General features: G+C 40.1%; 1 protein-coding gene across 5 annotated transcripts in view; it reads left to right on the forward strand.

Annotated features, from left to right (window-relative positions):
- The first annotated feature begins 300 nt into the window (after nt 1-300).
- ANKIB1 (ankyrin repeat and IBR domain containing 1) overlaps nt 301-27,302 on the forward strand; it is an 87,975-nt gene continuing 60,973 nt past the window's right edge. For 3 of the 5 annotated variants that reach the window (XM_074535948.1, XM_074535970.1, XM_074535965.1), the window contains exon 1: nt 301-441. The gene's annotated coding sequence lies outside the window, so the exon portion shown is untranslated. Of the gene's footprint in view, nt 442-567; nt 682-27,302 lie in introns of those variants that run through there. The other 2 variants (XM_074535953.1, XM_074535959.1) reach the window with 2 other exon arrangements.

Here is a 27,302-nt window from a genome sequence, read left to right on the forward strand (position 1 = left end):
CTCGGCTGCCGATGAGTTTCCGGGTCGGCGGCCTGAACTTGTGTTGCCGCCGCCGGTTGTTGACCGCGGGCGAAGAAGGAGGGAGCAAGCCGGGGCCGCGGGCCGGGCCGGGAGCAGGAGGCGCGGCTGGCGGGCGGGGAGGCGCCGAGGCGGAGCGGCCGCCCGGGCCCACGGAGCGCCGCCGGCAGCAGCTGTCAGCGCCGCGCCAAACAAAGGGGTAGCGAGCAGGCGGCAGCCGCAGCGCCGTGCCCGCGCCGGGGGCCCCGGCGAACTGAGTGACAGCTCCGGCTGCCCGTGAGGCTCCCGCTGGAGCGGGCACTCCAGAGGGCGCCGTACCCGGAGTGGAGCGGCAGGGAGGAGCGGCCGCTGGGCACATGGAAGCTCTGAGTGGCGGGCGCGGAGGCGCCGGGAAGGACCGGGGAGAGCCCCTGTGAGGAGCCGGTGAGTGCCCGCGGCGCTGGGCGAGGTTCGGGCGGGGGCTGCTGGAAGGCTCGGCCAGCGGAGCCCGCTCGCGGCTGAAGCCTGGAGGCTCCGCACATCGGGGCGTCGGCAGCGCCGCGCATCGCGGGGGGGCCGGCCCGGGAGGCGGCTCCGGGGGCGCCTCGGTGCCGTCGGCAGGCGAGGGGAGCGGGAGGAGGGAGCAGCCGGAGTGCGGAGGTAAACAAGCGGCAGGTTACCGACGTTAGTGCGCTGGCTGTAGGGAAAGGATGGCGGGAGCTGCGGGCTGCCGGGCCGGGGGATAAGGGGGAGAGAGGCCGCCTCCGGGCCGGGCTCTCGGGCGGCGGAGAGCGGAGGGCTCGCCCGGGAACTGGCCCGATGGGGGGATCGGTGGCAGCTGCCCCGGGGCGGCCGGGACAATGGTAAAGTTTGGAGCTGCCCGATGGCCTGGCTTCAGCCAGGTCCCGGTGCTGGGGTCATGCCCGCCTTGCTCGAAGCCGGGCAATCCTGCCTGGAAGGCAGAAGCGAAAAAGTGTGAGTGGTCAGAGTGGGAGCGTGTGCTGCGGGGCGAGCTGTGACAGTGACCTGGCTTCCTGCCTCGGTAACGCCGGCAGAGCAGCCCTTGAATGGATTCAAACGCTCGCCATCTCGGGGGTGTGGGGTTTTTCTGGTTTGGGGTTTTTTTTTTTTTCTTCTTTTTTAACCCAGTGGAAAAAATTTAGTCTTGATATCGTAGCAGTTTTATGTAAGTAGCAGTATCCCTCTCCCAGGCATGTCTGAGCACATACTGGAAATTGGGCAACTTTTAAAAATTAATCCTTTAAATTCATGACTAGTCCGTCTACCTCTTATTTACTGTTCATATATTATGCAGAGGATATACAGAGTCACGAAAACATTCTCGGCAGAGTAAAGAACTAATACTACAGCTTAAATTGTTTGCATGGATCCCTCCATTATGACTAACCGTCCTTGATTGCACCTTCTTTGAGTGCATTTCTGTGCTTTCCAGTTCCAGAAATGGAGCTTTAGTTGTAGCCATAACATCAATAATGTGCTGTAATTTAAGTACATTCACCAAAGGGAGAGACAGCTTTTGAGAGGATTTTGGCTGCAGAGGTTAGCAACGAGAAGAGACTCTCTGTCTTCCTTACATGTATGGCTGTTTTATCCTTACTTTCATCTTTTTGATTTTCAGTGTGAAGTGTGGTGGATTAATTTCTCTTTAATCTCTTTTGCGTACAGAGGAAAATTGCTCTTCTTCCTTGGGGGGAAAACAGGCTTTAGTCATAAGGAAAGCAACAGCGTTTTTCAACTACTTAGAACATGTGACTTGTTTCTACATAGAAGCAAATTGGTAGAATTTATAGCAACTTTTTTTTTCTTTTTTTTGTGGATGTGGAAAGAGTAAATGCTTGTATTTACAAATCACAGAAGAGGCTTCTGAAAACTTTAATTCCAGGCTTTTCTGTGATCCTGTACTCTGTCAATTCCTTCTTCAACAAATTTCACTTCAGTCCTTAATCAAAAGAATAATCTATTTTAATAATACAGTCTGTTATTCCTGAATTACAGTTTTGCTATAAGTCTACTGAAAAGCTAATCGATGTTGGTGGTGCTCTGTATTCATGTATATATGCATCAGCAGAGTATTATGAATGAAGATTAATTTTAAAAGAAGGATTACAACAGTGGCACTCTAATAAAAATATCAATAGCCAAAGCCCAAAAGTTAGGCAAGTAAGTTTTATGCAGTCCCTTTTATTTTTGCTCGTGCCATACACATCTAGATAGGACTGGGTATGTATGTATGTAAGTACATGATTTGGCTTATTGCACAAAACATGGAGTTTCCTGGACCTAGTTACAGATTGCATGTGAGTTTATATGTATCTCTTATGTGTTCCTATCTGGCCTACACACTTCAGAAAATCAAAGAAAACTAAACATGTAAATATGAAAAGGAATGCCTTCTAAAGCTGTCAGCTTTTATTCAATGGAATAACTGTAAAAATGGTTTTAGAAAAAGTTATGTTTTTGTTCACTGTATAAAAACCTTACTAACACTATGGTTGTTTTATTCTGTGCTGAACAGTTTATCTCCCCTGGTCTGTGACATCTCTGCTGTGATTGCTTATCACCATGTTTCTTTTTGTTTCAGTAGTAGGGCTTTGTTTATTAATCATTAACTAGTTTGGCTCACAAGTTTTGTGATTTTTTTTTTAATTTTTCTTTATTTGTGGTTTTTTAGGATCCTTTTTCTTTTGTGTAACGGGGGGATATTTTTGTTGTGGTTTTTCTTGCATTGGGAGGGTTGTTCATTTGTTTTTTAGAGGTTTTGTTTGTTGAATTTATTTTTGCTGTTCAGATGTTATGTAGTTACCGTTACCTGAGTAGTTCATTAACTTCTCCTTGGAATCTGATAACTAGAGGTTGCTGTTGGCAGTTGTCACTGTTGAAGTTTTGTCAGCTTTGCTAAGGTGACTCATGCCAGTAAGAGGGAAAATTGAGAAGCTGGAGGTTACTGATACGTGTGCTGAACCAGTTACGTTTCTAATCATATTACTGTGTTTGCATAATTGGTAATGACACATAGCAAAGACACATCTGTTTTACTTGAAGAACAGCCCTGTGGAAATTCTGAAATGTTCAAAATGACATGGAAAATTCTGTTTTCAACATCATTATCATTAGGCAAGACTTTTACTGCTTTTTCTTCCTCATTCCAAAATACAGTACCAAGTAGTTTTCCATGGAGCATTATAGAAATCACACCTATGTGTAAATTTTAGGGGGAAAGACTATTTCATGCAAGATTATATTACATTTTACATTGAAAGTTCAAGCCAGCGATGTCTAGCTAATGTTTAACAACTGTTGTTTTCTTCATAACTGCTAAATGTCTTCCAGAATTATTGCAAACAGACACATTAGTCTTTGTTTGTGACAGTGGAAGGCCAAGTGCAAGCTCTCCACTTGGGTCAGGGCAGTTCCTGGTATTGACAGAGGCTGGGGGGTGAAGGGGTTGAGAGCAGCCCTGCCAAGAACTCGAGAGTACCTTTGGATGAAAAACTGGACATAAGCTGGCAGTGTGCACTTGCAGCCCAGAAAGCCAATTGTATCCCGGGCTCATCAGGAGCAGCATGGCCAGCAGGGTGAGGGAGGAGATTCTGCCCCTCTGCTCTGCCCTGGTGGGAGAGGCCCCCCCGGGGATGCTGCATCCAGGCTGGGGCCCCCAAACAGCAAAGACATGAACCTGTGGGAGCAGCTCTGGGGGAGGGACACAAACACAGAGCAGCTCTCCTGTTGCTGTTGACCTCGTTTCAGAGAGACAGGGCACAACCTTTTAAGGAGCAAAAAAAGCTAGAACTTTATTTTATATATCCCTTTATATAGAGTTTTATAAACCCTCCTGTGTCTATGGTAACAAGCTGTCATCTCATAGTAATTGGTCAGTCTTGGACAATGTGTTTATATGTAAGAAAGGGTTGTTTGTGAGATACTGTTTTCATTCTTAAAGCTGAGACAGTTGGAATTGTTGAAACAGGTGGAGGAAAAGAGCCTTAATCTGTAGAATTCTTTCTCAGGGAAACAAGTTGTTTTTTGCTGTTGCAGGCTGTTAGCTTTCCCCCAGCTGCCTCGGACTGGGATTCAGTTTGTATGCCTTCTACAGGCCTGCTGTTTACAGCACACTCTCCTGCGGAGAAAGGCTGAGAGGGTTGGGTTGCTCACCTTGGAGAAGAAAAGGCTCTGAGGAGATGCTGTTGCAACCTTTAGATGTATAAAGGAAGCCCACAAGAAAGAGTTTTTACAGGAAAAGGAACGAGAGTTTTTAACTGTTTTAGATAAGGCAAACGTTTCTTTTGACCTAAAGCTTATTTGTAGCACTACTAATATTCTTGAATTTTCTTTAAGGGGCTTTGTTGAAGTTGCTCAAGAGACATTTTCATTTGAAGGTTTCTTTAGATTTGTATTTTAAACGAGGTAAATTCTGAACTCTTCCTGTCTGAGGATAATTGCAGTTAAAATATGGGATGGGTGGGAGTTTTCAAACAGCTGTGTTACAGTGTTGCAAAAAAAGTTACTCTTGTAACTTTTACTGTTTAATTCCGTGCTGACAAGGAAGAGCAGGGGACAAAATTAATCTTCTAAAAGCAAGGTATATATTTGATGCATAAACTTACACCTAGAAATCAATGTTTGCACACAGCCTTCAATATAGTAACATTATTCTTTGACAATAACTTAGTGTAGTTTATATATTATGTAGTCACAACTGAGGCATTATATTACTAATTCTGTATAAAATAGTTTTTATGTGCAGGCTTCTACGTTGGAAAAAAATTCATTAAGTTTCTTGAGGATTTTCCTTACTTAAAGGAGTTTCCCAGTGGCTTGTGATTACCATTTTGACACATGTGAAGAACTTGCAGTGGACATGATATGTAAGACTCCCTATGCTCTCCCTGCCCAGCTGAGTGCAGTGACTTTAAGGGGTATGGGGCAATGATGACAAGTTCCTGCCCAATGCTATAGAGGTGTGGCTCTTCTGTGACTGCCTTACCTTCCCAAATGTCCTTACATAATACTTAGGAGCCTCTGCACGTGAAACCAGCAACAAGGATGATGGTTCATCTAGCTTGGTGCTGCCAAGGTTAAGTTGACCTGTACCCTGCATCAAATCTGCTCCCACAAAGCAAAAAGGGTGGCTCATTGTCACAGGAGACTTCCTTCTGAAGGGAGCAGAAGGCTCAAAGAAAAGGACTCACTTCTCAGGGAAGTCTCTTGCGTCCCTGGGGCCTGGGTTAAAGATGTGGGGAGAAAGTGTCCTATCCTGGTGTGGCATTCAGACTAATATCCATTATGGATTTTTTTTTTTTTTCAGGTAGTCAGCTGTGAAGTTGTAACAAGAAGTATGAGGGCAATGAAGAGAGACTTCAGGGCCTTGGTTAAGGAATCAGGAGCACAAGTAGTGTGCTTCTCTGTCCTTCCAGTTGCAGGGAATGATGATGATGTTGCCAGGCCTTCTGGCGACAGACGCTGTACACCTATCTCAAAGGGAGAAAAATATCTTTGCACAGGAGTTAGAAGGGCTCATTAGAAGAGCTTAAACTAGACTTGAGGGGGAAACTGATAAAACCAGGCTCACTAGAGATAAGCCTGGGGGCAGCACACCCGTATTTGAGGGACGGTGTGCTAGTGATGTCCTTTGATCTTCCATTTCAGTGAAAACGGGGAGTAAAGATTCATGTGGCAGCAAAGACCAGTGGTCGTCCATGTGTTAGAAACCACAGAAGCATCTGAGATTAGTCATACAGGAATTAGGACTTCTTCCCCCAAAAAGGTGGAGGTATAAATAGCCTGACTGGAGTGCTTCTGCTCCAGTGCACGCAGCACAGGTAACAAACAGGAGGAGCTGGAAGCCATTGTGCAGCAGGAAAATTATGGTATAATTGTCATTACGGAAACTGGTCATTGTGTGATGACTCACAGCTGGAGGGCTGCAGTGGATGGCTGTAAACTCTTCAGAAGGGACAGGCAAGGAAGGAGAAGCAGTGGAATTGCGCTGTGTGTTAGGGCGTGCTGGGATTCTCTAGAGCTTAATTGTGGTGCCAGTAGGGTTGTTGATGGGTGAGAATCAGTGGTAAGGCCAGCAGTGCAGATATCCTGGTTGGGAGTCTCTTACATCTAGCCAGCTTGCAGAGGCAGACAAAATATTCTCTGAGCAGCTGTGAGAAGTTTTACTATCCCTAGTCCTTGTTCTCCTGGGGAACTTCAAATCTCCAGATGTCTCCTAGAAATACAATGCAGTAGAGAGGAAACAGTCTAGAGGAAGCAGGTCCCTGAGTGTCTGGAAGAGAACTTCCTGACACAGCTGGTGAGTAAGCCAGCTTGGGAAGGTGTCCTGCTGGACTCACTGTTCACAAACAGAGAAGGACTTGTGGGTGATGTGATGATTGGAGACTCTTGGGCACAGTGATTGTGAAATTAGAGTCTTCTGGAGGGCAGACCAGTGTATTGAGGAGACTGGTTGAAAAACTTCTGGGAGGCATTCCTAAAAGGGAGAGAAGTCCAGGGAGGATAGACATTTTTGAATAAAGAAATCCTAGAAGTGCAGAAGCAGGCTGTCCCCATTTGCCTAAAGAAGAGCTGTTGGGCAAGAAGACCAGCCTGACTGAGCAGAGTATTCTGGTTTGAGATCAGGAGAAACTGGAGAGTATGGCCTCTGGAAGAATGGGCCAGCAGCTCAGGAGGACTACAAAGATATCATGAGGTTATCCAGGGAGAAAATTAGAAGGGCCAATCAAAACTTAATCTGGCTACTGCTGTAAAAGTTGATAAAAAGTGTTTCTATTAATATACCAGTAACAAAAGGAAGGCCTAAGAGATTGCTTATCCTTTATTGGATAAGAGGGCAAGCAAAGTGACAAAAGATAAGGAAAGAGGCTGAGGTACTTAATGCCTTCTTTTCCTCAGTTTTTAATAGCATGACCAGCTGTTCTCTGGGTACCCAGTGCCCTGAGCTGGAATAAAGGGATGAGGAGCACAATGAAGGCCCTGTAATCCAAAGGGCAGGGGTCAGAGATATTCAATGCCACTGGCACACTCTCAAGTCTGTGAGGCTGGGTGGGATCCACCCAAGGGTACTGATGGCACTGGCAGAAGTGCTTACTGAACCACTTTCCATCATTTACCAGCAGGAGGTCCCAGGTGACTGGAGATTAGCAAATGTGACACTCTTGTACAAGAAGGGTTGGAAGGAGGATCTGGAGAGCTGCAGGCCTGTCAGTCTGACCTCAGGGCCAGGGAATGTCATGGAGCAGATCATCTTGAGAGCCATCCCATGGCACATACAGGACAGCCAGGCGTTTTTGAAAGCCAGGTCCTGCTAGACCAAGCTTATCTTCTTGGGCAGAGTCACCTGCTTAGTGGATGTGTAAAAGGCTGCAGAAGTTGTCTACCTAGACGTCAGTAAAGCCTTTGACACCATTTCTCACAGCATTCTCCTGGAGAAACTGTTTCCACTGACATACTCTTCTCTGGGCAAGAAAAAGTGTCTGGATGTCCAGGCTCCCAGAGTGATGGTGAATAGAGTTACATCCAGTTGGTGGCTGTCACTAGTGTTCCCCAAGGCTCACTGTTGTGGTCTGTCCTGTTGAATGTCTTCACTGGTGATCTGGAAGAGGGGATCCAGTGCAACTGAGTCAGCAAGCTGTGTGAGTGTTGGTCTGCTGGAGGGTAGGAAGGCTCTGCAGCAGGATCTGCACAAGCTGGATCAATGGCTGAGGCCAGTGGTATGAGGTTCAGCAAGGGCGAGAGCTGGATCCTGCCCTTGGGTCCCAGCAGCCCTATGCAGCACTACCGGCATGGCATGAGTGGCTGGGAAGCTGCCTGCCAGAAAAGAACCTGGGGCTTTGGTCAGCATCATGTCAGCTAGGGGTAGCCTGTGATATAGCTTAGTGGAAAAGCAATAAAAATTATTGTGTCTAATTGTGAAAATTTTTACACAGTTTAATTTTTATGATAACTGCCTTAATTAAAATAATTACTTTTGTAAAATGTCCTACAGGGATGTTAGTAATCTCTCACTTCCCCCCTCCCATCCCCACCTTCCTTGAGGAAAGATGTAGTTCTGGATGTCTCAAAGCTTTTTGGGGGAAAATACACTTAATGTATAATGCTAAACATATATATATGTTTTAACGGCATATTTCTTATATTTCTTATCTAAAACATATATAAATGTTTTAATGGCATATTTCTTGACTGGTTTATATGGTCTCTGATCAATTATGATTAAATGGACATAAATTGGAAACTGATTCTCTGCTGCAAGTACTTCACCTGATGATCACTTTTCCTGGAATTTAGCGTAGAGAAAATAATTAGATTTTCCTAGTTTATAATTCTGCTTTTTAAACAAGCCCTTCTTGTTTTTACAGCAGGTACTTTAGGAGATGTTAGGAACATTGTGTCCTGGTTTTGACCTTGGTTGTAAATTACTACAAATGAAATAACTTTCAGGAGAAAATTCTATTTGATATTTATTACTTTTAGTCCGCTTAAAATTTCTGCTTCAGGGAAGTTCCATAGATGTTAGTTGAGATAAGCAATGCCCCCCTGCCCTTTTATTTCAAATGGATTTCTGAGAGGAATTTTTGATGACAAAGTTATAAATGGTATATTTGTTACAGGTGTTGTGGTACAAAATGGTACAAAAATGTTGTGTAGAAACTCAAAACTGACTGTATTAAAAAAAAAAACCCAATAGTATATTTTTTTAGGACGCTCAGATGAAGCACTGATGATGATGATTGAAATGTTATAAACCAGTCTTTGGAGAAATAGCTGAAAAACTATAAGAAAATGTCATGATACATACTTGTCAATGTTTTTGCAAATAAAATACATCAAATACTGGTACTATTCAAATTTATTGTGGACTTAAGAATAGGAATTGTAGGACAGTTGTAGTTTATTAATGAACTCTTCTCTCTATGAAGGGTTTGACTGTTGCTGTACTGCTGTGATATGCAGTTGTGTGTTTTTCTTTGTATTTCTATTAGTTACGTTGTGTGTAAGATGTGCAAGGCTGGATGCACAAATCAGGACTAATTTTTGACAGCAGCAACCTGTAAATGTTGTTGCAATGGAATTTTCCCCATAAGTATTTTTTTTCTCATTAAGGAAAAAAAATACTATTTCTTATTTCTTGCCTCTGTAAATTACTTGCAGAATTGTCATTGTTTTAGCATTTTTTATTTTTTAATCCAGGTGGCTCTGTTGTGTTTTAGATCTCTAAGCAATTGAGGGACAAGCAAATGTGTTCATCTCTGTTTATCTATGTTGAAAGTCTACAGATAGACATGTAGAAATGTTCTGGCAGAGTAGAGCCCAGAAAATAAATTGTTAATTTCTTGAATGAAAAATGGCGAATTTCATCAATGTTGTGAAGAAACTGCAGAAATATGTACCTACTAAACTATGAAGACCAAAGTTCCAGCTGCACTAATAATGCAGGTTATACATTTTAAAATTCTTCATAGACTGATGCAGTTATCTATATATCCATAGATTGGGGATTTTGATATTTTAAAGCTCAAATCTTGATGTCCAGCTGTATAGCAGACTTCATGATAGCAAAACATCTATCATGTTCTTCAGCAATGATCTGGCACATTTATTCTGTAGAAATAGATCTACTGCAAAATTGTACTAGCTAATAATCTAGGTCTGTGAAGCATTGTGAGTTAAATATTCTAAGACAAAGCATTTGTTCTTTCTGAAAGAATTCCTGTTGCTTGCATTCCCTGAAAGTTTGTGTATGGAAGTACACAGCCTGCAGTACTGAGACATTGCTAACAGCTCTGTAGCTTATTGCAGTATAAATATACAATGGCTGTTAATTTAGGCCCTTTTCCCAGACTTCTTGAGAGTCACTGACACAGATACTTTGTGTATTTAGTTCTCCATATTTAGAAGGATGTGTTGGAGAGAAATCTTTCATTGGAGCTATTTCAGTGAGTCACCAAGTGCAAACTGCCCATTAAAAAAAATACTGAAGAGGTTTTATTTGGTGACTTGTGCATTGAAGTACAAGTTCTTCGTAACATCCCATTTACCAACCTGTTAATTAGTTAAAATTAAACTGCATGGAAGTGCATTATCCTTTTCAGGACATGATAATTAGTATTCAGTAAAATTAAGTAGTGCAGCTTTGCATTTATGATATTAATTAACTACCTGGATGAGGTGATGGAGTGCACTGTCAGCAAGCTTGTTGATGACACCAAGGTTGTGTGGGCTGGAGGGCAGGGCTGCTCCTCTGAGAGACCTTGACAGGCTGGAGGAATGGGCTGACAAGAACCCCGGGGTTGGTGTTCAGCACAATGTGAACACAGGAGCAGAATAACTCTGCACAGGAGAGCAGGCTGGGAACTGATGGCTGGAGAGCGGCATCGCAGCAAACAACGTCACTTTGCTGCTGGACACTGGGCTCAATGTGAGTCAGCAAGGCACCTTTGAGCAAGCCAGTCTCTGGGAGAAGTGAGTATTTCTGTCAGCTTGACATTTGTGTGACGGCATCAAAAACAGTGTCTGGTTTTGTGCTTCTTGGTTAGGAGAGGAGCTGACGTTCTGAAGCAGGCCTAGAGGAACACTGCCAGGATAATTAGGGTACAGAAGCACATAATGTAAAAAGAAAAGCTGGAAGAGCTGAGTGTCCTCTGGTCAAAGGAGACTAGGGCAGTGGATCTTGTTTTCAGTTAATGGGAGGGTACAGAAAATACAGAACCAGACTCTTCTTGGAGCAGCTCGGTGATAGGGCTAGAGACGACAGAAGAAGTTGAAGCAAGGGATGTTCCAATGAGACATTAGGAAAATTGATCACTATTGAGATGGTCAGATATTGGAATAAATAGTCTGAAGAGGCTGTAGGATCTCCACACTTTGAGATACTCTGAACTTCAGTGAGAATGGCATTGAGGAGCCTTGGAAGCTCTGAAGAGTACCTTGAGTAAAGGATAGAAGCTGTTGACCTCCAGAGGTTCCTTCTAATGTAAATAAGTGCTTGCTCCATATCTCATGATACGGTTGCACAACTGTTTTCTCCCTCCTCTGCGTACAACTGCTTCTGACCCAGCTGGTGTGTTGGGCCCAGAGAGCTGTGGAGTTCTGTAGAAGAGAACAATATTGCCATCTTAAATAAACTGTACTATGTGGCTCAAACTCTGATTTTTAACCTGACTTCTGTGTAGTCAAAGATTTTAAGTGATCAGTTTAATGTTTTGAATTTTCACGTGTCTGTCATGAAATAGACTAATCCTTAATGAGATATTTTTCCAGAGTGTTGGATGTCAGGCATTTTTTCCTGTAATATGGCTTACTATTAGTAGAAGTAGAGCAATTACTGGTGCATTCTTTTAGGCAATGAAATAAATTAATAATTTTAATTGTAATACTGGCTTATTCTGGGTTTTATTTGTTTGTTGAGGTTGGGTATTTTTTGTGTGGTTGGTTTGTTTGGGTTTTTTTCCTCCCCCAAAATTCATTAATTCAGACTTTCTCAATAAGCAAGCTGCTTTAAGTTTATAATTACTCGCTTAATAAAGAAAGTTTATTATTACTTAACTAGAAAGTTAAATTCACTTGTCTGGAATAGGAGTTAGACAGGCATGTTCTAGTATAAAATATTTTGTTGTAATCTTTAATTAAAAGGGGATAATTTGGTTTAGTCTTTGTTACTCTGGATGTATTTGCAATGTAAATTGTGCAAACCTTAATAAAACAGTCACATTATTTTACTATAAATGTGATGTAAGTTGCCTCTTGATTTGCCTTTATTTCATAGTAATACCTTTTAAGTTCGTTCAGAAATCCTGGGGTTTTTTGCTTCATGTGTATATGAGTAAGAAATCAATACAGATTACCAGAGTTTTGAAATAAGTCCTTAAGAACATGATTGGTTAACTTTTTTATCCCTCCCTCCTCTTCTAGCTATGTGCATAATTTTCTACTATATAAATAGATGATGAAGACAATGAGTCAAACTTCTGTTTAATTAGTCACAAGCCTGAAAAGTATACTGAATAAATTTCAGTTTTGTTAAGTTGTGGTATTAGGGTGGCTGTGAAGAGTTACTGATAATTATGTCCTTCATTATTTTGGAAATATACAAATGTTCTCAATTTTAGAATCTACTCATGAGTGCAAGGGAAGAAATCCTACAACCCAAATTAATGTATTTTTTGGGAATAACTTCTGTATGAATAATATAATTTCTAGGAAAACCAAACAGCATTTTCTGTCAATCTTCAGCATGTTTTAGCTTCTTCAAAGGAATGATAACATTCAGATCAAAGCACACTAGGTTAGTGCTAAATGGAGGTGTTCAAAAAAGTTTTTTCAAACATAAAACCTCAGTATGAACTTTGAACAGAAAAATATTCTTGAAACAGTCTGCCCATGGCTTACTGTGAAACTAAATCCTTTCACATTCCTAAAAGCCAGACAGTCCACCCTAATTGTGCCTTGCTTTAGTTACTGTATACTTTATTTTCCCCAGTACTGCCTGAGTCTGCTTACTGTAACTCTGATGATTCCTGTTTCCTTTCTAAACTGCCCACCTCACTGCTGTATCCAAACAGCTGAGGGCACACAAGAAATGTTCTGATGCAATAATTGTATGTTGTGGCCCCAGTTCCCTACAGTTGAGGGATAACAAATAATTTTTACTTAAATCTGCTACATTCTATGAAATGAAAGTAGCTTTAAAATCTGTCCACACAGAGTTGAAGATATGAGAGCAGTATTCTGTTTTCAAAATTGATTCAATGAGATATGAGGCTGCAAAATGCAAAGTTTTGGGCTTTTTAAAATACAGTTTGCCATTCTAATTGATTAGGAAATAAGATTTCCATGTCACTCAGACACTTGATTACATCCTGAAAAAATGAGCAAGCTTTTGCATAGGTGGAGTATATGCCTTTTAGAGTAGGTGGTTCCATCATCCCTGTTTCCTGGAACATTCCAGCCTCATGCCTTTCTGTTGCAACACAATCGGTTTTCATGCAAACCACTCAGACCTTTGAAAAGGGAGTCTCTTTTCTTTATTTCCTCTCTTTATAGAGGTATATTTTGATTACTGTATGTTGTTCGTTATGGCTGGTTTTTAAGCGGTTAGATGCTTGCTTCAGAGATACTTCTTACTTTACTTTATAACAAATAGTCTTCCATTTCTCTCATTTCTTGTCTATTGCTTTTTTTGCCTTCTGTATTTTCTAGAGAGTAGTTTAGTGCAACTGGAACATCCTTCTTGCTGTGCAGGATGCTGTATGAGTAAATAGAGTGATACCAGAGTGGATTTTTAAAGCCGTTTGTGCCTGTTGGAATTTTCAGAAGACCTTAGAACTGAAATCCTCTAATGAATATTTCAACCCTACTGATAAAGTATTGTTTCTTCATGTCTAGCAGCAATTGAAAAATCAACTCCATGGATTTTTCCCCCCAGCAAGCTTTGAGTATATTATGAAATATGATGCAACAAGATTAACATTATAGGGGGGAAGGAAGACACTGTTCTTAAACATCTCTCTTTCCCAAAATGCAGGTGGAGAGGGACTAAATTAGATATATTTCTCATCTCTCTGCCCTTCAAGACTGTATTTGTTCAAAAAGCTTTGTGCTAGTTTAGTAGACTTTGTTCTCACTGGAGTCCTGCTGAGCCCCTGCAGCTACACTAAACCTTTTTCACCAATACCTGCTTTTTGACTGTCAGGGCTTGAATTTTTCCATTTAGTAAATGCAAGCACACCTTTATCCTTTCACTGCTTGTTTGAGAGGGATTGTAGTTGTCTTTCCACACAGGTCTTGCTTGCATAGTGTCAGACACCTGAACAGCATCAGCTGCTGCTATTAACAATCATGTGAGGTTTTGCTTTGTGAAATTAAAACTGGACTCAGACAGGGGTACCTGTTTTGCTGACATTTTTGTAAAGGGCTGAGGTGAAGTTGCCATATCAGTTATTTGTTGTGAGTTTGTATCCTATATAATTTGATACTCTTTTGTACACTGCCCACCATGGGGTTTTGCAGGCTTAGGTGCAGTTTGCAGCAGCCAGTGCTGCCTTTGGTACTGTGATGCCTGCTCTGCAGTCTCCCACTCCACCCAGCAACATCTTCTAGTTCATGCTCCATCCACTATCTCCTCTGAGTGTATGGCTGCTCTCAGAGTAACAGCTGATAAAATAATGCTTGACTACAAAAGAAATTTCATGAAAACTGTTTTGACTTTAGCTAATACAGTGGTACTGCCTTGCCTCTAGCACCCAGCCATGGGCTTTGCACAGTTTGCACATTGGTGGTGCTTCTGCCTCTGTCTGCACTTCACTATGAGTAAACACTGTTTTGAAAGTATTTCCACTCCATACAGTATGCAGTGGTACAAATAGTCCTGCCTCCCTATCACTGCTGCCATACTCTGGCTGTTTGGACCATCAGTATCCGGAAAGAAAATCCAGAAGAGGGAATTAATCTGAGTCAGATCTATTCTGCTTCTCAGTCACCAAAATAAACCAACAAGGGAAATTGTGGAAATATGGATGAACCGAGGGGGTGATCAGAAACAAAAAGGGCAGTATCAGCTCTGGTGTCAATTAAAACCACTTAAGAAACTACAGTGTAAGTTTCTCAAGCAACATTTGTGTCACTAAAAGATACTGGAGGCAGATCTCCAGCTTGCTTAGGTGCATGCTTCATAGTAAGTATAAAAATTACTTTCTAAATTCTGAAGTTTTCAGGGAAGTCTGATAGAGGTCCCACACTGCTCTGGGCAGGGAAGTGAGTCCCGGGGAGGAGAACAGCCTAAGAAAAGAAGTAGTATAGAGGAAAAAGAAAGACACTTTTTTGTGGCTTTTTTCTGGTGGAGAGTAGGGGTTGGGAATGTTCTCTTGTAGAGCCTTTTACTTTACAAGCAGAAAGAACTATTCTTAAATAAGTGCTTGTGTGTTGCATTGGCACGGGAGCAGGTTTTTCATAAGGCAGTCCCCAAGGGGTTCCTGAGCATCACAGCTCTGCAAGCTGCTGAGTCTGATACAGCTGGTTCCCCCAGCTTCTGTCTCGTCTGCCACTGCTTGTCTTTGCTCCTGCAAATCTCTGCAACTGTCTGTGGGATTTTTCTTTGAACAAACCGTGTGTTCTTGGACCTTACCCCAGTGGATTTCTGTCTCATTTTCGGACAGCCTAATATAAGTTTGCTAGTACTAGTAAATGCTGGATTGATGATTGAACTTTTCCTAGGCATAGGTCAGGCTGTGCAAGGACTGCTTCATGAGTCATGGTAGAGGAGGCTTTGTCAAGCTGAAAAAGAGACATGGTGATTAACAGGCAGCAGTAAACTCGCTCTTCTACATCAGCAGGCTGGATTCCATAGTCTCAGGTGGCCGTGCACCATCTTGGGCTGGATATCTGCTGTCACTGCTTTGCAGCCAGGTTTGGTAGACTTGAAAGTCTTCCCTTCTGTGGGGAGACGTGCCTAGCTGTGGAGGCAGCAGGAAGGGAATGCTGTCCCAGTCCCAGCAGCACCACCACAGCAGGGAAAGCCCGTGTGCAGGTGTCCTCTGTGACTTTGTGAGCAGCATTCGGAAATAGCGCTGGCTGAGAGCCTCCTGTGCAGTGTCACTGACACCTCCTGCCTCAGGAGGGTGACCTGGATCTTTCTGTTCTGCAGGACCTCCCTGTCTAATGTAGCAGGAAATAAGGGACACAGAGGTCCTAAAAGTCACCTTACCTAACCAGAAGTACCAGATCGACGGGTGAGGTAGCTGTGCTTCAGCACTCTCAGTCATTCTTTTCTTATGACTCTGGGAACTCTGTGAAGCAGATGTGGATGGAACAGAGGCAGTCATGAACATAAACTGTGTGAACTCCCCATTATGTATTTTGATAGTAGCTGGAGGTGTGAGCAAGGAGTATTAGAAACAAAGGGAATATAAGTCTAGTAAGTGCTGCTTTTCAGAATGCTTGCTTGCTGGCACAGTAACCGTCTGTAAACAAAGGTAAGGCAGCAGTTTTCCATGAAAAACCCCAAACAACAGAAACATCCTACCAAAATCTGGGCAATACACAAGGGTCAATGCATGGGCAAGGCATCAGAGAACCTTGGGTACTGGATACCCAGCCAAAAGCTTGTGCTTAAGAGGGAAGCATTACCCATGTGACCATTAGCAATCTGAGATGGAACAGGTGTGAATCTGGTACCTCAGGTGATCTGGTTCTGTGACAGTCCAGCATAACTGCCAATTACAATCTAAATATTTTTATAATGGATCCCCTTTTTTTAGGCTGCAGTGTTCTAGTTCAAAGTATAAAAAGTAAAATGTCATATTGGGAAAATTGATTAAATTTGTATGCTTCAGCTATACAATGGTTTTCTATGAGTTGTCTCCTTGTTCTTCCCCAGGAAACATAAAGTGAAGAGCAGTAAAGAGAGTGACAAGCTTTACAGACTACAGAAGCTCTTGAGAACAGTAAAATTCGTGGAAGAGAGGCAGTTTTGGGAGGAAGTTTCCTTTTATTTGTTGTTGCAGTGAAGTAGAGAGGAGTAAAAAGAAGCAAGGTCTGCATATGTGATATTTTGAACTTTGCCAGAGTAAGACTGCTTATGCTTTCCTCTCTCCTTCATAGCATCTAGCTATAGTCTTTCCTTGATAATTAATTCAGCATTTCTCAGAGAAAGATGTCTTTCACAAGAAAATGGAGAGGGAAGTCTAAAATAATTCAACGTTCTTAAATGACACAATATCACTATTCCATCTCAATGTAAAAAATATTTTGGATGCACTTTAGAGGTTTCCTGCATTCTGGCTGGAAACCTCTAGCAAGGTAAAAGGAGATTAGCAGGCATCATCCCATAATCAAGTATCATTTGCCAAAGTACTTGGTGATGAGAGCCAGGGTCTGATTTTGTAGGTCTAATCTCATAACTGACAGTCTGTGTTGAATCTTGGGGAGAAACTGTGAAAATTCTGCTTTGGGTTATTTTTTCAGTGCAAATATTATTTTCTTTAGAAAATAATATTTTCTTTGTTAATTAAATCTGTGCAGCCCCCCTGCATTTTGTCATATTTAGGCTCTCTCTTAAGAACTTAACTTTGTGACTGATTACTGGAGGGGTGTTAACATGATGCAATTTTTAAAAGATTCCAAGACAGGCTTGTTGGACAACAGATGCCTTAAGCTGTTCCTGGAATATCAGTAGAAATTATGTTATATGATGTAATAATTAGCACACGTGTCAATAAATGTGCTGTCCTGAGGATGTGTCAATCTAATACCATAATGAAAAGTCTGATCTCACAAACTTACTTAAATTCTTTGAAGAAGTTGGCAAAATACATTTGTATAATCTGGTTGAATTTTCAAGTGTTGTATCCCATGATCCCTTACTTAGAAGTCTTAAACAATCCAAACAGTTTTGGGAAAGAGCAAGGGTCCATTGCATGCAGAAGTGACTGGTTTAAAGATGGTTATGGATATGGGTGGAAATAAAGAGACAGTTTTCACAGTGGTTGAAGGTTACTGATAGAGTCCCCTATAGATCAGTGCTAGGACCTCTGCTGTTGCATGTGAGGATGAATAATATAAAAAAGATGGTAGTCAGTGATTACTACAAACAGGGCCCACTGCAAAAGTATTTCATGAGACACAGTGGTGGATATAAAACTCAATATAGCTAAAGCTGAAAGATTCATATGGTTGGGGGAAAGAAAAGGGTCCTAAATTTATGTAGAATATTATCCTCTTAATTATTACAGTTCATAAACAAGATCTCAAGGTTATATTAAAAACTCTGAAGAAAATTAGCTTAGTCCTTAGTATCACTCCAAAAAAGTAAATGAAGTGTCAAAATAGAAGCTGTGCTGCCGTGATGTGAATCCGTTCATTTTGCATGTCCTAAATTAAAAAGGTGTTAGTGGCATTGGAAATAGATCAGAAAAAGCAGAAATAATCCTAAAATTGGCACAGAATCCACTTCTTCAGAATTAGGGCTAATCAATCTGTAAAAGAGCAAAAGATTGGTATGATGTAAGGGTGATCACCTACAGAAGGTGAAAATCTCTAAAATCGCAAGTGGAATGGAGAGAGCAAATATGGAAAGTTTCTTTGCTGTTTGCCTCTCAGTTCTTGTAGACAGTTAAAATGAAATAACAAATTGCCAGTTAAAACCAGATATTTCTTCACAATGAATAATTAAGCTGTGAAATTTCAGGCTGCTCTGTCTGTTAAAATTTTCCATAGAATTGGAGAGGTTTTGAACAACATAGTGGAAGAAAAATGCAATACAGATTATTAATATAAACCTAGTATATCTACCTCAAAAATGTGGTAAATCTACCTCAAGTGGTAAATTGCTGGAGACTGGGCGAGTGTTGTGTAGAAGTGTCTATCTATTCTTGTCCAGTTTTTGTACTTTTCATTGGTACACTCTGATGTTAACTCTGGACAAGGAGTGAGATGAGAAGACAGAATTATCTGATCCAGTATAGCCATTATTATGTTTACAATACTTGAAAACAAAATGGGAAATAAAAATGCATATATTAGTAACGACAAACTTCTAAAAGTTAGATATTGTCTGTTTGATTTTTTATTTGTGAGGTCTAGAACAATTAGAAATTTGGCTGCAAATCAGATATGAAGCTGTTTCATGAAAGTGCACAATAAATTGTATTAATTAATAAAATGTTGACATATAAATAGTAGAAGAGGTAAATGAGATAATTAGATTATCTAATTATCACTTATAACATTTGAGTATGTATATAATGAAAATAATTTTCAGCTTGCCTTAGTTAATGTCTTGAAACAGAATTGCTGTTAGGAATCAAATTCTTTCAAAGTAGGAATAAACTAGCTTTTTCCTCATTTAGAGTAGCAGATATTTATTCCTAAGCAAAATTCAGATATATTTTTGAGGATTAACACTTTTTTTTACAAGTCAGTCTGAAATAACTTCCAAAACAGCACAGGATTCTTACCAGTCTTTGTCAGACCTAATTTTTAATTTATGCCACAACCCTTCCAAATCTACAGAGCTGAAAAAAAAAAACCCTGTAGGTCTTGTTTTTTTAGTTTTGTAAAGGCTTGTTTCATACTTTTGTAATTCCTCTTTTTTAAGTTGTGTGATGGAGCTATAAAAGGTTAAAAATTTTACTTTTGTAGGCTTTTTTTTTTGCCAGGTAATTTTTCAAATTTCCAAACCGAAAATCAATTGAACTCAGAATCTCAAGAACACATTGACTTCAAGAATCTTATTACAATTTTTTAAGCATTGGACACTGTGGATGCAAACAGTAAGAAGAGTCAGGAGTAAATAAAAGTGTTGAATGGAGATTTCTGATTTCAGGACAAGATCAATCACTAAGTTGCTGGTCTAAAGAAATTTCTTCCCTTAGCAGATTATTAGAGGATAGGAGCCCTTACTGCCATCAAGGATTCTTTATTTCGCAGTACCTAAAAACTTGCTCTCTTGCTTCTCTGGAAAATCATGGACAGTTTCACAAATCTGGGCGGTAGTTTTCATTTAGAATCTGCTGTTCTACATCTTTATCTTTCACTGTATCAAGTAGCCATTTACCTAGGTCAGACACTGCTTTGACATAAGAGTTTTGGATCATCAAGTCTGGCTGAGATTATATCTTGCCTCAGATAGCTTTGAACAGCCTTGTCTGCTGCCTTTATCTGTTAGTATAACCACAGGATGATGTCCAAAGAGATGTCTGGATCTGGTTTAATTCACTGTTATGAAAATTGCTGTTAAAGTGGAAAACTGTTAAAATACTTTGAAGGATTAATAATTTGATTATATAGGCTGATTATGTGAAGTATTATGTAGTCTGCGTGCTAAACCAGTAAAACAAAACCATCCTAGCTTTCTACAATTGAATTGCAGTAATTTAAGATGAAAATTTACTGCAAACTGGTTAGCCTTAGCCAGTACAAATGCCACTGGATTTGTTAGAGCACAGATGCTCTTTTATTGTTATGACACATTTCTGCACGAACAGAGAGTTTTTTGTTTTCAGGCATAATAAGAAATTGAAACAGTGGATGCAATAGTGAAATGTTCCAGCAGACACAAGATGTAAGAATCTGGTGACCTGGATGTTGTGGTTCTGAATATAAAATATGGGGTTTATATCAAAGTTTTGCTATTTAAGAAGACTGTAAGAGATAAGCGGAACAAGACTTCTAAAAGAATGATTTTAAAAAAATACTGCATCTGTGATTCTGTAATATTCTTTGGGCATGTGAGCTGAAGCTTGTCAGCCAGGAGTGAGCAGAAAACCTCCCAGCTGATGCTCCCAAACTTCTCAGCAATATTAGCTGTGAAAAGAACGAAGAAAAATTAAAATTAAAAAAATCTTTTATTTCTATCATGGAACATCTACTTTTTTTGCTTATGGTTTAGATTTTTCATATAAATACTAACTTTAAAGCACATTGTAAGATTTGTTTTTCCTTAAGCTTGGATGTTAGGAAGGGTAGTAATATTAATTGTTAGTTTATATTTCTCTTTGTTTCTGAAGGAAACTTCCTTGTCCTGACTGGAGGAGGCATTGTATGGATAAGCCTCAATCTTAGAAAGATTCAGCAGAAAAAAAATAATCATAAGAGAATTATGCAGCCTCAGCTCTTTCCTAGAAATAAAAAAAACCAAGCCAGAATAAGGAATGTTTGGTCAGGATAATCACAATTCCCCTACTTGTGTAGGCCTATTATTAATATGTCCTTTAGTTAAAATAAACACCAACTAGTTCTGCCTTATTTGTCTCACATGACAATGGCCCATGGACAAGGAAAGTTGTGTAGAGTCCTTTCTCCTTTCAACCTATTGCTGTTTTCCTTTGTTTCCTGCATTTTTCTTGCTCCTGGCAGTTCAGCCAGGCTTGTTACTTCTGCTGCTCTTTTTCCACCATCTTATCTGGCTGCCAGCAGGAATAGTGAGAGTGTAGGAGAAATGGCATGAGTGCTGTTACTGTCTTCTCTGGCTTCAGCGTGACCTCTGGATGTGATCACAGGGAGAGTTCCACTAAGCATCAGGCACCGTGTCTGTACAGCTATTTGTGATCCCAGTGTCTGTGCAGTTACTTCTGGTAAAAGCTTCATGGAAATACTTAAAGAACTTCTCTACTAAAATGATTAATATTTTACTACTTGGGTAAAACAACTTTGTTTCTTGAAAATCTTTCTAATATTAAGCCTGTATAATATTCTGTTTCATGTAATTGTGATGCCAAATAGGTCAGATTTTGCAAACTAAGTGACTCTGTTACCTTGCATTTCTCCTTCTTCCGTTCCTTGCCTTACATGGGAAAGGTCAGTAACAGTTCTACACTGAACAGCAGTCATTTGTATTGTAATAGTGTCTGCATCAGTCCCTAGGTATGCTGATTATGTTAGTAGGAGAACTGATAAAAGAAGCAATAGAAGTGCATGGCCAGCAGGTCAGGGGAGGTTACCCCCTCTGTTCAGCTCTGCTCTTTAGAGATGCCACTTGGAGCACTGTGTCCAGCTCTGGGGTCCCCAGTACAAGAATGGGCCTGTTGGAGGGAGTCCAGAGGACTGTCACAAAAATGGTCAGAGGCCTGAAATACCTCTCCTGTGAAGAAATGCTGGAAGGGTTGGGATTGTTCAGCCCAGAAGCAGAGTAGAGAAGGCTCTGGGGAGAACTTGTTGCAGCATTTCAATAATTAAAGGGGGTTCTGTGAAAGAGATAGAGGCTTTTTACCAAGACCAGTTCTGGCAAGGCAAGAGGCATTGACTTGAAACAGAAAGAAGTTGGTGTGGATTGGACATAAGAAATATTTTATGATGGGGATGCCCCATGATTGAGCTCAGGTTGGACAGGACTTTGAGCAGCCTGGTCTACTGAAAGATGTCCCTGCCCAGGACAGAAGGGTTGGACATTTTGATCTTTAAAGATTCTTTCAAGTACAAACCCTTCTGTGATTAAAGCTAAGGTAATATTGGATTTCTTTAAAATCTTTATTCTCTTTCTGTTTTCTTTGGCTTGATACTCATCCTAAAGCCAAAAATCGTTATACAACAAGGCTGTGTTTCATTGCAATTACACTGGTGTCAAGAATAATCTTCCTAAATACAGACTGTATATGACATACTATAATTAAATTTTGTTATCCATAGCCTTTATGTAAATTGTTAAACTGTTTGTATGCACTGGAAAAAACAGTCAAATATTTCAGCAGAGGTGTTCTGGCAAAAGTTAAAAATACTTCTTCAAGTTATGTGTTTGTTTAATTTAACTTTAGATTAGATCCAATATGTCTTTTGCCATTTCCCTGCCAAAGTCAGAATTTTGCTAGTGAGTATATTAGACATTTTATCAGAAGTTCAGCAGTTGCAATTCTCCTAATTTTCTGGTGTACATAAGATGCAAGTGACGATCCTTGTCTCTGCAGTTACCTGAATGGCTCATTCTTAGTTAGCAGGGATGACTCTTGGGATTGTGGGGAGTCAGCACCATGATAAGCAGGGTGCTTGGACTAAAATGAGTTAAATTGTTCCTGAAGTTCTCTCAGAAATGTTGTAAAACGCTCCTTAAATACTGTGTAGAAAACATACTTTGTTACAGGAATCCATCTCATTTTAGACACACAATAATCTCGCAGATTCTGTGTTTAGACCTTAAATGAATGTACTGCTTTGAAGGAGTGCTGACGAGTTAAATTACCTCTTTGTTAAAAGGAAATTGATTTGTTCATTCATCTGAAAAAAAAATCAAGATCTCTTTGAAAGATCAGCAGGGTCACATTGTCCTTTAGCTTTACAAGGAACAAAACCAGCACGTAAGAATTCCTCCAGGAAACAATGAAAGTATGTGCGTGTTTCTTTCTGGTTCGGTATGTTTGTGAACAATGCTCATCTAATGTCTCAGACAGTTGAATGTGCTTTCTTCACCTTCCACTTGAAAACATGGAAACAGATAGTCCTTTCATGTAATCAGCATGAAATTAATTTCATGTAATCAATTTCAAAATTACATTAAAAAATGTAATTTTACAAAATTTCGTCCATAGATATTTATGTTACTAATATACTGCACTAAATAGAGATTTAGTCTAGTCTTCAAAGTTGGCTTGCTTAAGTGTAAGTAGGGAACTCTGACAAAATTGCATATTCCTTGAAATGGTGTGCAGTGTTCTGTTCAGTGCTTTAAGTCACTTGGGTAGTAATAGAGGAAATAAAGTAAGTGTTGGCTATTTTATTCAGAACATGCAACCTGTGGAACTATCACAAATAGAATCTACATAAAGAATACTGGTCCTCCCAGTAGTATTCTTATGAGCCAAAAGTCAGAGGTTATATATGGTGGTTGTTGCTTTCCTCTGATATTCTCAAATACGGCATGTTTTGTGAGATTGGACATTGAAAAATCCAGATTTATTTGTTTCTTTACCTTTTTATTTTATTTGAAACACATTGCTGATTATAAAACCAGTAGGTTTTATGTTGAAATGTATTAACTTTAGATAATCATTATTTCCAAATAAGACTGCATGCTTTTAGGAAGGAATGATGTTTGTTGTGTGCAGTCTTATTGCAGGTGCCTGACCTTGTGTAGCTATCCTTGCATTTGATGATTTACCATACAGGCCTCTTTCATATTTACAAGATCCAGTATAACCCTACAAACTGATACTCTTGCATATGAAAAAGCTTCCTCAAACTGAGAAACTTCTACTTCAGGAAGATGCTAAGGTTTCTAAGGGATTTTCAGATTTTACTGTGGAGTGTCCTCATGAGCATCCCTATGTTGCCATCCTGTTTAGTTTCAGTTTCTGTGGATGTGCCTTGCTGACAGCAAATTTTGTTTTCAATTCTGTCAGTTTAACACCACTGAAAATGAAGTTGGTATTAAAGCTTTTGGCTGGCCATATTCTACCAGAGATTCTCCAGAAGGTTGGCTTTGGGTCCTCATGCAGTCTCGAATTTGTTTACCTGTGCTAAGGTGAGCAAATGTACTTGAAAAATAAATCCTGGACCCAGTCAAGGCGAGGGTCCAGGCACATTGCACCCTATGGAGATTGATCAGTCAAGTTCCCATGAGGTTTTCTGTAGTTCTTTATGTTGCCGCCTTCATTCCTCCTTTCATGTTCTAGCTGTGCTCTGTACCAGGACTGGTTGTGTTTACTCTCACTTTTTCTAGGCAGATCAATCTGACAGAAATACACAAATTTCTTCAGACTTTCTGCCCCATACAGCATCAGTCTGTGAGTCTCATCTGTCCCCAGCTCTGTGAACTGTTGCCTTGTAACTCTTGGGGGTGGTTTCTCTGTAGTTTTTGGCTATTGAATCTGATTTCAGAGAGAACACACATTTGTCTTAAGCAGCAACCCAGCTCAGTTCAGTTCATCTCAGAGCTAAGCAAAGTGTGTTTGGATGTTTTTTGCAGAGAGGCTCCCATCCTCTGGGTATAATGTGTGTGTGAGGGTAAGGAGAAACCAGAGAATCACCACGGTGACTGGAGTGTGTTCACATGCTGCCAGCATGGGAGTGTTGCACTGCTTAAGAACATTACCAGTCTCTGGTTCATATTCTTTAGTTTCTCACTGATGCTGTGTCCTGTAAGTCATCAGCTGCTGCTGCTTTTTTATACAGGTGCTGGGTGACACTTGTTCATTTCTTTGTGATGGAAAGGTGATGCTATCAGCATTGGCCTGTAACACAAAAGTCACTTTTATAGAGCCTTAAAAAACTGACAGTTTTTTAATGCACTTTACCTAAAGTGTACTGTTACTTTGGTTAGTGGAACAGTCTATAGTGAGCTTTTTATACTAAAACAGTGTGCTTGGGATTGAAATGCCAGAACTATGTCTGTCTGTAGCCTGACTTAATCTAATAAAACAACAAACATTTTTTTTCCTGCTTCTTCACCTTCTGATCTACATAGAGAAGGGCTTAGGGTCCTAGTGTTGGTAGACTAGGTACAAATCTTTTAGATTTTAGATTTGAGTAGTCTACATAACCTGGAGATTGAAGAGCTAGCTCTAAAAAAGTTCTGCTGTATTTTATGCCTGGAACCTAAAAATACCATTAAGAATATTTTCACCTGGAGGGTGGCTGAGCACTGGAACACACTCCCCAGGGAAGTGGTCATGGCACCAAGCCTGACAGAGTTAAGAAACTTTTGGACAACACTCTCAGGTACATGGTATGATTCCTTAGATTGTCCTATGCAGGGCTGGGAATTGGACCTCGATGATCCTTGTGGGTCCTTTCCAACTCAAAATGTTCTATGATTCTCTGATTTATCTCATATCACTGAATAAAGTACAGCAAATTAAATTACTAAGATTATTAAGGCCTTGACAGACAGTTGCATTGGGAACAACTCCAAAGTGTTATCTGAATTTCACAGAACTTTGAGGGTTTTGTTGTTATTTTTTAAAAAATTTTCTACAGGCATGAGACCCTGGAAAGAATTTTGAAATTAATTCACAATTACAGGTGAGGCCAACGGATATTCCAGAACATAATTATAGAATGATGATTCTTTTGTTCCATCCTACTGAATTGCTGTTCACTAAAGGGGGAAAAAAAAAGTATATACCACAAGAGATTGCTCCTTTTAACTTGTGCTGCTGGATTTTTTCTCCCTGACTACCTGCAGGAATGGTCTTTGTCCAGATATCACAATGTACCTTTGGTTTGGCTGCACAGTGTCTTGTCTCTCCTGCCATGTGTGTTTGTACCTACTCCACAGTGGATTTACCACATTTCATTAAAATGATGAATGCAAGTATTGTAGACAGCACAGTTAAAATTAATGTAGCTATTACTTCAGCTACATCTAAGCAGAGTTTTTTCTTAAACTAATTCTAGTCAATGCTGCAGCTGGCCCAGTTGCATCCCTTTAAATGCAACAGTGCAAAGAAAACCAAAGCCATTCTTAAAATCCCTTTTACTCCACAAACTACAGTTGTGAAAGAAGCGTGTCTGAAAGAGAATATTCCACCTGGGTGCAAGTCTTTATGGCTGAGTCAGTAAGCCAGAGTCTCAAATTACTAAATCGAGCAATAACTTTAACCTTCAACTTGTGGGTACATACGCTAGCATAAAGAGATTGTAACCCAAGTTGCTAGACTCTCTATCCCACAAGCATATAAATGAGGAAATAATTAATTCTCTCACTAGCCCACACTATGTTTTATTCAAGTCAACTCTCAACATTTTTGCCACTTTTCAACCTTGGCATTTAAAGCATAGAGATTGTTATACTGGTGATCATTGTATGAAGGATGAGATGTTGGCATAGCAATTAATTTTTTTTTGTTCTGCATTTTGATGTGTAAAATGTAACAAGAGTTTGATAATGTTAAGTCTTATTCACAGAGGTTTAAAGTGGCAGAGACTCTTTCATTATTTCCTGTTGATGACTTAGAACTTCTGGCACAAGCCTTAACATATTTCAGTGTGTGAAAAAAACCCTTAACACCGCCACTCTTTTCTCTAACCAGTTCTCAAGCTTTACAAGTGCATTTGTTACTTCAGACATTTTGCAGAAAAGTTGTCCCAGATACAGGTATCTAGAGAGAACAATTTGTAATTAATTAAAATTTGACAAATCTTATAAACATGTAAAAATTAGATTTAGCCTTTTTCTGCTGCATCTCAATTAGAGGCATCTGAGCCATCCATATGTAAAATAGGCATGCATATTTGAATGCTACATTCTTAATTTTGTCTTCTTGGTAAAGTGAGATTTTTTTTTTTAACTTTGTGTAGAGGGGAATTTTTTTTAAAACCTTGTAAGAGAGGAAGAAGAACTCTACCGAGTTGTACCGAGCTGTTTCTGGGAGACAGCCTGGTATTCTGAGAGTTATTGAACATAACTTTTGACTTGCTTTATTTGTGTTAATCTGTCCCAGAAGTGAGGATTAAAATTACCAACATCGTAATGTGACACTCATCCTAAGCATACAGGTCACAAGGCTTTCTCCTAAACCATGAAGTTGTTTGTGGTTCCCTTCTGCAAAAAATATTATTTATAATGTAGGACAGACTCTGCAGTAAACAGTTTAGAAAGTCAGCTTTTAAAAATGAGCTGTTTAACTGCAGTATCCAAAGCAAATCAAATAGCTGCCTTTTGAGCTAACTGTGCTTGAAACAGAAGATGCTTTTAGAATATAATTTCAAAGTATTTCAGAGTTTCATCAAAAGCCAGGTAAAACCAAGTATTTTTGACATCTTTTTATCCTTTTTGTGTAACTAATTTGTTATCACTTGTCTTTTGAAGGGTTTAGAAGCCCTGTAATGTACACTAATTTTAGTTAATGTATTTT

The sequence above is a fragment of the Zonotrichia albicollis genome, chromosome 1 (assembly GCF_047830755.1).
Source record: "Zonotrichia albicollis isolate bZonAlb1 chromosome 1, bZonAlb1.hap1, whole genome shotgun sequence".
In the NCBI taxonomy this organism is placed as follows: Eukaryota; Metazoa; Chordata; class Aves; order Passeriformes; family Passerellidae; genus Zonotrichia; species Zonotrichia albicollis.